The following is a 14,222-nucleotide window of genomic DNA, read 5'->3' as shown; positions in this document are numbered from 1 at the left end:
TCATATCATCGTTGAAATCTTATTTGAGACCTTTAAGCATAAAATCATCCTCAACGTAATCCTCACAAAAACATTCTCGTTCTTAACATCATAAGAAGCTTTAAGATTCATAAACTTTTAGCTTTGAAATCAAGGAGGTTATGGAAACACTTATGGAATCATACTACAGGAATCATGCCTTTGAACGAAAGGGACGAGCCTTAACATACCTGTTCAGCCACCAACTGCCTATGCTAATTTGTCCAAGACCGCAAGTCTACATATAAGACCATTCATACTATGATTAGGCCCATTATCATATACTTATCCTAAGCCTTCCAATAATTCTTCCTAAAATCTGCCAAAATTTGGGCAGCATCTCCTCTGTTTATATGCCTAGCCTGAAATCACAATTCAGCAACCAACAACAACAACAACAACAATACCAACATCAATAACATCATTTCCAACACCAATATGTACCATAAAACAGCCCACACGCTGTTTTCCAACTTTCATAACTAACAAACTTACTATACGATTGTTTAGCGACTTTATCTCCGTAAATAAGCCTTAAATAATACCAAAAGATAAAGATTCATACCTTTTTTCTTGTTACGACAGCAATATCCACAATATCCACGGTAAAAGCTCCCGCAAAACGATACTAGAATCACAACCATGCGTTACCCGGACCTAAACCACTACTCCGCGACTTAAAAATTGCTCACTTTTTGTTTCCCTCTCTCTCTCTCTCTCTTCATTTTCTGTATTTTTTCAGCAAAATCTGGTGAAAAAAAGAGGATCCTACCCTTTTTATAAGGGTCAAATTCGGGTCGGGGTACTGTAGCATTTTACTGTAGCAGCACTGTAGCTCGCGTTTCTGCTCTGTCAGCCGAACTTGTAACGTCCATAATTCTCTACTCCGAAGTCCAATTGACGAGCGGTTTGTTGCGTTGGAAACTAGACTCCATGATCTTCATTTTACGCTTTTGTTTCACCTTAAAACACTTCATATGCTAAGATATATTTGTCCACCAAGTTGGACCAAAATTTTCACACAAAACATTATCCATCCTTTTTCCAAAGTCGTACTACTCCATTTCTTCCACTCATTTCCTTATAAAACCTTCTGGTATACCTTATATACATCCTTCCTGATTAAATATACTTAATAATGCTTGCTCCTTATATTCCAAAGTGGGTTTACTTAACCATAATTCAACGTACTTATGTTTCAAATTAGATAAGTGCTTCTTCGAAGATACAGAGTGTAACATCCTTCCCCCCTTAAAAACATTCGTCCTCGAATGTTGTAGTGTGCCGATCCTCAATATCCTCATTGAATTTTTGTTCGATTACCATATACTTACACTATAATTTGGTCAGTTTCGTCATGCTCTTTCTTAGCTCCTTATTAAATTCATTTGTGAGTCGTACAGTCTTCAATCCTCATGTATACAAGTTAGCTAGTATTCCATTCTCATTCTGCCTTCCTTCCTGTGGTTTGACTAGCCACGCCACGGTTACTCGCCGTCCTGCGAGCGTCTTTCCTCTTCGTTCCTCATTTCTTTATTAACGGATAACTCCCTTGCTCGAATACCGCACTTTCTTCTTTCTCTTGTTGACTCCTCTGATGCTATCTTGGCTATCCCTACTTGTACTTGTTGAGCTTAGGTACGTACTAGATTATCCCCTCGTAATTCACCAGCCAAGCTTTCCGATTCATCATAGATTTTCTTATACTAATGTCCCGTTGCTTGTTCAACGTTACTCTGCTACTGACAAATCCTTACTCTTAACGGTTACGTTTCTTCAACCATTCGTCTTAATTCCTTTCCATGATAGGTTATAACCATATCCTCAATACGATTTCTTAAATACGTACATTCCTAAAGTTCCATCACCATCTCTATTATTCCTCGTAGCAGGATTATATATTGCGATGAACCAATAATCATAGTTCGAACTGGTCTATAGCTCACAATATCTTCAAGTTCTTGTCAAACTCTCCCTTTAATTCCTTTGCCTCAAATCTGGCAATATAACTTATAATTTTAAGGTTAGAGCAATTCTCACTTTACCACAACTTCTTTCCAACATCGGTATGGTACCTTTGTGTCCATTCCCATCTGTGGGGCATAACCTTACGCTGATGGTTCATATAATTCTATAATACATACCCTTATGCTCAGTATGGTTAGTGATCCGTGATATACATTCTAATTTCTATTGATGCTACTGCCTTTCTATCTACATCCACATCGTTCTTCCTCTCTTTAGATATCGCCACACCGCTTATCGTTACTCCCTTTGTTATGATTCTTATATTTTTCCTTTAATATCAAGATCTTCTTCCGTTGTAACCCAAAGTGTCCTTTGTACTTGTCACGACCCAACCCCATGGGCCATGAATAGTGCCCGAGCTGGACACTCACATACGTACATGTTAGGTATAGTCAAACCGAATCTATGAAACAATATGGAAACTTGCATAAGAACTCCAAAGGTTCGTAACGTCATCATATAGATACATACTCAAATAACCTGTCTCCTGAGGAGTCACAACTAATCATAACATACTATGATACGTAAGCCAACAAGGCTACCACTACATATCAATATCATACGCAAGCCGACAAGGCTGTCGCAACATATCAATATCATACGCAAGCCGACAAGGCTACCGTAACATATCAATATCCATAGCACATCGTATAGACACAGCTTAACAAACTTATACACAACCCACACATATGTCTACAGACCTCTAAGAATATCGATAGCGAAATATGACGGGACAGGGCCCCGCCTTACCCTTGGGTAAACATATATATATACACCATAAGATCTGTACCAAAAGTCTAGGCTCCGGAACAACGGAGCTCAGCTGAGTAGAAGTCCTATGCTGAAGGATCACCAAACCGACTATCTGTACCTGCGGGCATGAAACGCAGCCCCCCCCCGAAGAAAAGGGGGTCAGTACGGAATATGTACTGAGTATGTAAAGCATGAAATACAATAAAGAGGATCATAACTGAAATAGAGATTACCAGAAACAAGTATGACTTTTAAAATATCAATACATTTGCCTTATGAAATGAAAATCATGCATATCATATCCGGCCCATTATGGGACTCGGTGAATAAGGTCGCCACATACCATCCTTGGCGCCATAATCACATCATAACACCATCACATCATCACATCATAACACTATCACATCATCACATCATAACACCATCATATATATATATATATATATATATATATATATATATATATACCGTACCCGGCCCTCTAGTGAGGGACTCGGTGAACAATGCAGTGAAACTGTGCATGAAAACGTATCCTGGCCCGGGACTCAGTGAAAGATGTATTGAGGCATGCACGAGTAGAGTAGTGAGCAACCATAAGCAAATTAAATCATATCTGAGACTCAATAGAATAATCAAAATGAACCATCATTTGAAAATCAAGACAATAGCCATATCAAGTGCCCTTTGAATGTCACTATGGATTATATCAAAATAGAACTTCTGGAATCATAGACACATATCAAGACATAATGAAATAGCTTCCGGAAATCAAGAACATTAGCCATCCTAGTGGCTCTAAGAAAAGAAGCTTCTTTGGAATCATATATATATACGTCGTCTGTTTGTTTCATAAAGATCATGCCAAAAAGAAAGAAGGGATAACTTTACATACCTTTAACGCTTATTTAAATGTCCAACGTCTACTTCTCGAGCTCGTAGGTCTAAAATTAAGATAACATAAGCCATAGTTAGATCATCTACATCACTTACTAACCAATCCAAGTACGAATGAAACTTAACGAAATTCGGGCAGCATTTCCCCTGAAAACTTAACAATCCTCGAGATTCCAATTTAGCTAAACATCAATCAAAATACCAACAACAACAACACTAACAATTTCATATCAAACTAGAATTAAATCCATTCTTAAATCACTTCCAAAACAGCCCAATATACATTCGTATACCAATGCTTTTATACACTTCTTTATTTTCGTATATCTATAGTATAACAACAAACACAACAACAACAACAACAACTACGGCCAATCCCATGATATTCCAGCCCACAAAATAATTCATAACAACCACCAAACAGCCCCAAAATATTGTCACAAAACAGCCACGAAAATCATATAAAACAGCCCAGCATACGCTTTGTATATGATATCTTCATACACTTTATTCTCCCAAATTCAAGAACAGCAACTTGTCAAAAACATCAACAATTATTATACATCATAACTCAGCTAATTCCATCCATTTAATCCAACTAAAACATCACCCAATCCATAAATCTCAACAAAACAACAAACAAGTTTATAACGCTATTTTCTCCGTTCTAATCCGGTAAAACTCTAAATAAACACTTTAATAACATAAGAGGAATCTTATACATACCTTAGCAGCAGCTCAACCACGAAAATATCCTCCCCTAGGATCAATATTTAGCTTAAAACGACGATGATAACTCGTACTACACTTTATCCTTCACGAGCCTCGGGATTCGGGGCCTCGAACTTGATCGATTCTCCACTTTCTCTCTCTAACTCTCCTCTCTCTCTCTATCTCTCTCAAATATTCTGGATTTTTCTAGTGTAAAAATGAGGCTAAAGGCTGAAAATTTCCCTTAAATAGCAAGGGAAATGGGTCTGACCCGACTTGGAATCGGGTTGGGCCCATTTCACTGCCCAGCTTGACCTTTCTGCCTTAAAACATCCATAACTCTTTATCCCGATGTCACATACAGGCCCACGACCTATGGTTGGAAAGATAATTAAATTATCTACAACTTTCAGTTTAGGATTTTTCCCAAATTCCCAAATAATGATGGGGTTATGGTCTCCCGAAGCCAGATCACCCGAAAACGCAACTTAAAAACATCTTTTTGGAGGTCTTACACTTGGATTTGGCTCAAGGGTCCTTCTTGAGTTGTGTTTAACTTCACATATATTGTCCACATAACTTATCATATGTCCTTTATAAAAATCTCATCATGTGGGCCCACCTCAGCTTACGGTTACGAGGGCTATATATCTTTTAACATATTATTCCAATCATAATGTACGAATTCCAAATATCATACTCATGCTACTACAATAGAATTTCATTCTTTATACTTGTGATATGTGGTCCCCCTCGAGCTCACATTAAGCCATCTGTAGCCTTAGTAACATGAAATTTTCTGGGGTGTAACATCCTTCCCCCCTTTGGAACATTCACCCTCGAATGTTAAACTAATTCTGCACTTCCAATACTAACTTAAATGTTCTTTTACTGAATTATGCCCTGCACATGCCTCCTTCATTGGTCGATCCCTTCAGTTTATTATAACGCAATCCAGATCTCTAAGTAACCATTCCCATAATATTTGTTCTTGTTCTTGCCTCTCGAGGTGATAATTCCACGCTGTTGTCTTTACTCTCCTTTTCATTTCTCAGTTGGTTGACGATTGTATTGTGAGCTCTTCCGCTGAAATCTTACTCTTTCCTGGTGCACGTAATCTTAACTCGACTCTTCCTTCTTCTATAGTTACTCCATTAAGACGTATCGTTCACTTCATCTTACCTCTGACGCGTAGACGTCCCTCGTCGATTTATTAGACTTTACAATCCCTGGAGTATTTCATGCCTCTGGTAACCTATAGACCCTTCGCAGACTCTACGAATAGGATGAAATTTCCCTTGGTGTAACATTATTTTTCTTCAATAACCTTACATTGCTTTGTGTTACAGTTCATATTCTGGAATCTTCAGCATCATGTATCACTTCTCGACTTTCTTATTAAACGATTTTAATTGCCACTTTGCTTTTAGCTCTTAATCTCGATCTTTAGAGTTGGCTATCAAGTAGCGCTGGAGTTCCCTCATATTATAACTTTACATAGTTGCTCTGTGCTCTGTCTATCATTAATTGGTATAATTCTGAAAGATTTTGATTTGACATATACATTCACTGTCATCCAGTAACCAGCTTGTTCTGATCGTCTCGCCTAAATCATTTCACAATTTCCCTTAACCCAACTTGTATCACTTTAGGCATATCATCTTGTGTCATTTCTTTACCCTTAATTCAGACTCTTCTACTGCCTCTTTACTTATATTTTGCTCGTATTTTTTCTGTCACACATTATGTTGCAATCTTTAGAAGAATGTGCGAAGGTGCTCAAATACCTTAGCGTCGTTTCACTAGTCCTTATGCTTTACCTTGCATCCTCTTCTTGTATCTCTCAATCAGTATCGGGGCTCAACTATGGAAATGTCCTATTTTCCCTCCGTACTAATTCTATCTCGGTACTTGACTCAAATCATCCTACACCTTTTCTTAATGTGTACCGAATGTCACACCCACATTGTTGTTACTAAATCCTTACTCTTCTTATCAAGTACTCACTTGGTCTCATTCTTAACATACAAATATGCGTAGATCGCATAGCTATTCTTGTATAACTTGTACAAAGTACATCCAATCTTAGTCGCAGTCTTTCCTTCTCCTGGTTTATTCTACTTTACATATCTTATTTGTACTAAAACTCACTTGTTGTCTATCTTGTCGTACTCCTTTCCCTTCCTTTACTTACCATTCAATTTTCTCATATTCTACTATAGGAGATTCCCTATCTCTTCTCCTTTGCTACTTATAAGTCATAATATCATTAGCAAGAAACCCTATTGCCAACATCTCAGCCTCCAATCCAGTATAGCATTGCTATCCTTTATAATATCTCTTAAGTTACTCGTTACCATTTTCTTGTCGTATTCTTCCTTTTTACAGGCACCCACTTTCTAATGTCATATAATACAAAATCTTTACAAATGATCCTCAGTCTTGTCTCAAATACTGTCACACCCTAACCTTACTAAGGTGTGATGGGCACCCGACCCTTACTTAGGGCCGACCGAACCCTTTGACCCGTAGTACACACATAATCTTGTCAAACTTTTAATTCAAATAAACATAAAATACATAGTAGGCTTTCAAAAATATTCTTCTTCTTTATTCTCAAATCAACGAAATCTGTAATCATATGGAATATATCACACAACAACATAAATGACATATCAGCTGATGGAGCCGCTTACCAAACTGACATTCTATACCCACAACTCTGTCTGCAAAGTCTCTAACATAAATCAGAAATCATAACACATATACTCTGACTCGGCAACACTCCAGGAGCAAATGGAGCTTGCCAACGCCGCCGGAACATCTTCTACAATAGCTTCAACTCATCTGGGTGTACCTGCGCGACATGAAACGCAGCCCCCAAAGAAAGGAGGTCAGTACGGAATATGTACTGAGTATATAAAGCATGAAATACAGAAATCAGAACCGTAATCGAAACAGACAGTACAAAAGTGAGTACATTATCTAGATTACCAAAGCGCTTATTTTCCAATCACAAATCGTGTATGCAGATGTCATATGTCAGAAAAAGTGCAGACCCCAAATACCAGAATGTTTGGCTTCCATACACAGATCATATATGCTGAAGTCTGATGTCAGAAAGGGTACAGAAGGTACAGAATTTCCAGAAGGGTTACTTTCCAAACATAGATCATGCATGCAACATCATGTGTCATATATACATATAACGTGTCCCGGCCCTCTAGTGCGGGTCTCGGTGAATAGAGATATCATATGCCATCCTGGCCGCCATCCCCGTACCATCACATCATCATATACATATTCGTATAACGTGTCCCGGCCCGCCTATGAGGGACTCGGTGAACAATGCATTAGAGTGTGCATGAGAACATGTCCTGGCCCGGGACTCAGTGAATGATACAGAGGAATGCGCACGATAACGTGTCCTGGCCCGGGACTCAGTGAAAGATACATTGAGGCGTGCACGAGCAGAGTAGTGAGAAACCATATGCACATAAATCAAGACTCGATAGACAAGTATACTTACCGACATCCGATGGCTCAGAAACAAGTTTCGGGTCAATCCGATTCAGTATAAGAAAGTTATGAGCGTTTGAAGTACAGAACGTTCTACAAGCGTTTCAGAAGTCGTTTTTGGAAAATCAAAGCCATGATCATGTCAAGTACCTTTCGGATATCGTTATGGATCAAATCAAATGGAGCTTTTGGGACCATGTATACATATCAAATTATATCAACGACTCGATGGAATAATCGAACAAACTATTATTTGAGAATCAAGACATTTGTCATACCAAATATCATTCGAATGCCACTCAGAAACATATCGAACATCATAAGCACATCAAGAGCCATAGGGATCATAGTCATATATCAAACCGATCCGAGACCATATACCAAAGTTAGGGACATTGATACTTAAGGAATTCTTTTAGGAACATAAACTCTTTGAACACTTCAGAAGCTTTCTTTGGAGAATCAAAACAATAGTCATATCAGTAGCTTTTCGAATCTCATTATGGATCAAATCAGATAGGTCTTTTGGAACCATATGTATCAAAACATAGCGGACTGTTTTCAAAAGTCGAACACATTAATTCTTACAGAACTCTTTTAAGAACATATCAAAAGTGCATACGAATCATAAACGAGCTCGGAATCACAGAATAGAGTAACCCCAATGTGCATATCAACATCATACCTTACTTGGCTCTAGGACATGCCAAAGAAAAAAAGGGTAAGCCTTACATACCTATGCCACACCTTATTAGCTATGCTTAGTTATCCAAGCTTGCTATTCTACATACAAAGAATTCACATAATCATTAGATTCGGCGTCATACACTTGCTTTAGTTCTTCAAATGAATTCATTTATAATCTGCCGAAATTTCGGCAGCATCTCCCCTGTAAGTACACCATCCCCGATAATACACCTCAGCCGATTATCAACAATAATCAGAGAATTTAACTCGGCCAAATTATTAACAACATTACCAAAAATCATACTTATAACTTCAACAATCAATCCCAAAACATATTCTAACATTAACAACTCTTGTCACACAATTCACGGCATTTCGTTTATATCCAATTTAATCACATATATTCAAGCTACCACCAATGATCCCACATTCAAGTATTAATCCAAAATCTTTCTAACATGATTCAAGAATACTTCTAACAATTCACATAATATTCCAAACAACCCAATCAATATATCACTTCACCCGAAACCTTCCAAATTCAATAAGAATAGTAACGACACATTTCATTCTTTCTTCCAAATACATAAACTACATCAACAATTCATACTTTAGCAATATCATTCATTCTTATAATCATAAGAAACCATACTAATATCACATTAGCTTCTTCCATAATCCACAAACGATTACAACTTCACTTTAAACCATTAAATCCTTATTTCACATCATGGAATTCACAACCACAACAATCAAATACTAAATAAAAGTTAGTTCATCATTCCTACAACATAGCATGTACACGGCCAACCCCAACACATGCACGGCCACAACACAACTTCCATATTTTCATAAATTTCATCCATTTCCACACACTACAACATGCACAACCATCCATAACATATAAAAGAGGATTAAATCTTACCTTTTTCCACTTGTCTTCTTACTTGACTTGGGTTATGAACTTGCAAGAATAAATAGTTTTCTTGCTCCAACAACCACTCCATGTTAAAGAGGACCTTTGAACTAGTTGAAATACTAGGAGCAATAATTTTTTTTATCAAGATTTTTGGTCTTCCATTTCTCCCTCTCTTGGCCGAATAGGCTATCGTTTTTTTCTCTCTCAAGGTTTCTTGAAGATTCTGATGTTGAAGATGATTTTGGTCATCTTTTAGTTGCATATATTAACTCCCATATGGGCCTTGGCCCATACCAATTGTGCCGGCCACTTATGGCCTCTTATTCAAGCCCATTTTTTTTTTGTTGTCTTGCAATTCATGAAAAATTATTTTTCCAAATTCCGAATTTGCCCTTAGCCTTCCTCCATATTTCTATGAGTCATCTTGCGAATTTCCCTTTTTACCCCTAGCCTTTCTTAATATTTCCACATCAAAAAAATTTCATAACCAACATATGTGCTAACAAGATAAAAAATATAGCTTTGCTCTTAACTTCCGCAATTATCTCGAATTATCCGAATACGTAAAATGCGGGATATAACAAATACCATCCTGACTACTACTCGTTTATCGCTGGCTTTCAGATCATACCAACTTGTTTCCGCATGGATCTCACTTGAAGTTTGAGTATCCTGATGTGGCGTGGTTTTACGCCACAATCGATGCTTTTTGACTCTAAGTTTTACTTGTTTTTAAGCAAGCCTATGTGATTTTATGTGGTTTTTAGTGTTTTTCAGGTAAAGGAACAGATTCGGCACAATCACAGTTGAAGTGCAGAACCAGGTCGTAAATTGAAGTTTACGATCCGTATTCTACAATACGAGCCGTATTCCATGGTTGTGTTTAAGGATAACAGAACCAGAAAGTTATGCTGAGAAGATGGTGGTTTACGAGCTAGGTTTACGGACTGTATTTCAGTTTACGGTCCGTATTCCATCACGTATTTAACCAGTTGAGCATCTAGCAGAAAGTCGAAGTATTGGATGTTGAATTACGACCATGCAGTTTACGGACCGTAAACTACTTTACGGTCCGTATTTCAAAAGGGGAAGTTGCACACAACTGAGCAGCCAACTTGCGCGTAAACCAATTTTACGGTCCGTAAAGTGATTTACGGACCGTATTTCGCCATGACGGGACTAAAGTGCAAATCTGAAACTTCTGTAATTCCAAAACCTATAAATAGCCTTTGTAGGGTTTTTAATAGACATGAGTTATTATATTTTTTGTCTCTTGACTTAGAACATCAAATACTCTCTAGTTTTTGAAGATTCAAACATCAATTCAAGTATTATCAATTCATCTTTTCTTTCAAAGTAAGCAATTATGAATTCTTCAATTTTCTATTTCTTGTTCTTGGTCATGAATAGCTAAATTCCCTTACTAGGGTTGTGAACCCAATGATGGGTGTTTTGTGATTGGGTTTGTGATTGATATACAAATAATGGATTATTAGGGTTTAATTATTCTTCATTCTTCATTCATAATTAATGGTTGCAAACATTGATTAAAGCCATAAACCCTAAATTTATTTGGAAAAACAATTAGGGTTGGTAAGAATAATTAACAAGAACTCAAAGCTTTAAAATTTGTTTAATAAATTCACTTAGGAATAAGAGGAATTTACTTGGCATGATTAATCGTTCTTCATAATCACTTTCTTATATTTGGGAAAATCATAGAAAGATATAATCTTTATTTATTGGGAAATAGTAGAGATTCACATAGAGATTAAGTGCATTCATATAATGATCCATTACAAGTATATCAAGATCAATACCCATGATCATACACTCTATCTGATGGGGACACAACCTTAGTTTCTTTTACCATAAATATTCACCAAAGCAATAATTTAGCAACTAGTCATAGAAAAACCAACTTTTACACAAATTATCGGATTAAGACATTAGACCTAGAACTTAGCATCTACGACTTTAGTACCCTTTTCACACCATATTCCCTGTGGGATTCAACCCCAACCTTGTTGGGTTACTATATTTCACAACGTCCGCGTTATACCATTAATAGGTGTAATTTGAGCGTATCATATCCATATTGGATATATGATAGTGTCAATTGTCTCCATTTGTACTTACTTTGATTTCACCCGCTTCCCCCCTTTGGGGTTGTACATATACCATATCCATGACTTTTCTTTATCATTTATAACTTTGATTCCCCACGTATGAACCCTCGACCAAATAACGAAGCGATGAGAACTCTCGATATATAGTACAAATCTTTTCTGATGGTTGGTACTCGAGTAATGTAATTATTGTAGCAATTTATCCAAAGCCACATTCCATTTATTCCGGTCAGTAATTAGCTAGTGCTTATAACACTATCTTTATCCCAACGAATATCATCTGTTTCTTCTAATAAATTCACAATACATCAATATTTAGCTTGTATACACTTCTTTATTTTCGTATATCTATAGTATAACAACAAACACAACAACAACAACAACTACGGCCAATCCCACGATATTCCAGCCCACAAAATAATTCATAACAACCACCAAACAGCCCCAAAATATTGTCACAAAATAGCCACGAAAATCATATAAAAACAACCCGGTATACGCTTTGTATATGATATCTTCATACACTTTATTCTCCCAAATTCAAGAACAGCGACTTGTCAACAACATCAACAATTATTATACATCATAACTCAGCTAATTCCATCCATTTAATCCAACTAAAACAGCCCTCGATCCATAAATCTCAACAAAACAACAAACGAGTTTATAACGCTATTTTCTCCGTTCTAATCCGTTAAAACTCTAAAGAAACACTTTAATAACATAAAAGGAATCTTATACATACCTTAGCAGCATCTCAACCACGAAAATATCCTCCCCCAGGATCAATATTTAGCTTAAAACGACGATGATAACTCGTACTACACTTTATCCTTCACGGGCCTCGGGATTCGGGGACTCGAACTTGATCGATTCTCCACTTTCTCTCTCTAACTCTCCTCTCTCTCAAATATTCCGGATTTTTCTAGTGTAAAAATGAGGCTAAAGGCTGTAAATTTCACTTAAATAGCAAGGGAAATGGGCCTGACCCGACTTGGAATCGGGTTGGGCCCATTTTACTGCCCAGCTTGACCTTTCTGGCTTAAAACGTCCATAACTCTTTATCTCGATGTCACATACAGGCCCACGACCTATGGTTGGAAAGATAATTAAATTATCTACAACTTTAATTTTAGGATTTTTCCCAAATTCCCAAATAATGATGGGGTTATGGTCGCTCGAAGTCAGATCACCCGAAAACGTAACTTAAAAACATCTTTTTGGAGGGCTTACACTTGGATTTGGCTCAAGGGTCCTTCTTGAGTTGTGTTTAACTTCACATTTATTGTCCATATAACTTATCATATGTCCTTTATAAAAATCCCATCATGTGGGCCCCACCTCAGCTTACGGTTACAAGGGCTATATATTTTTTAACATATTATTCCAATCATATTGTACGAATTCCAAATATCATACTCATGCTACTACAGTAGAATTTCATTCTTTATACTTGTGATATTTGGTCCCCCTCGAGCTCACCTTAAGCCGTCTGTAGCCTTAGTAACACGAAATTTTCTGGGGTGTAACCGTACTCATCATCCATTTCATCATTCTCTTTGTATTTAGCTTGCAGAGTTTTCTTTACTCTCTCTTTATTACTGTTAAGGATACGCTGCTGCCTATTTAGGTGCAGCAGAAATTTCCCTGGTCTAGAAATATCATATCTCATGTCTGCATGAAGTATTCTCTTGATCCATTTTAATTCCTTTTCATACCTGCTTTGTGGTATGCTTATCTTTAATTCATTTCTGCTCCCTCTTAATGCATTCTTGATATGCCACTACATCCCGAATTTTGGCCTCCTTAAGCTAACCTCTTTCTTTCCTTGGACTTTTGACAATGCCATACCTCGTTTCGGGACTAGATCTGCACTTCCCCCCTTTTTAAGGGTGTTCTTATACACTAGTAACTCCCGAATATCAGTAGTCATCGGCCATCCGTAACAATCCTCCAACTCCTTTTACAGATCCATTCTCGCTGCCTTTCTTTTAAGGCCTTTTTACTTCTACCTTTAATGAATGAACATTTCCCAAATCAACGGGTTAATGGGAACATTGGAATCCATCAAAAAAAATTAAGGAACGTTTGGTCACACTTTGCTCTTTTTATCCCTCGTCTTCCTCCACAACTATTATCACTGAAATTCATCTTACTCTGAGTTTCCGGTCTCACTCTACATCTACAATATATCATTGAGGGTTAATATGATACACTCTTCCTTCCACTATCAATTCTTTTATTCACTTAGCTCACTTATCCGAAATTTTCCTTAACTACTTATTTGCGTCCCACCTATGCGTTGTAGTTCTTTCAGTGCTCTGCCACTTCTTGTTCGTGTCATGAATTCCTTTCAAATATACCCTCTTCTTTCTTCTCCTTCATGATGCCAAGGCTAGTCCATACTTATGAATATTTCCCATACATCCTTCTATTTCCTTTATAATTAAACCTCGGTATTCCTTATCCTCATCCCATGTCATTGATGTACTACCTCCCGATTAGCTTTGTTAGTTCATTAACCTCTCGTTTATCCTTGGTGATTGCTCAATTTTTCTTTTCTT

Source organism: Lycium barbarum, unplaced genomic scaffold, assembly GCF_019175385.1.
Source record: "Lycium barbarum isolate Lr01 unplaced genomic scaffold, ASM1917538v2 unchr_scaffold_03, whole genome shotgun sequence".
Lineage (NCBI taxonomy): Eukaryota > Viridiplantae > Streptophyta > Magnoliopsida > Solanales > Solanaceae > Lycium > Lycium barbarum.
Note: the sequence above shows the minus strand (reverse complement) of the source record.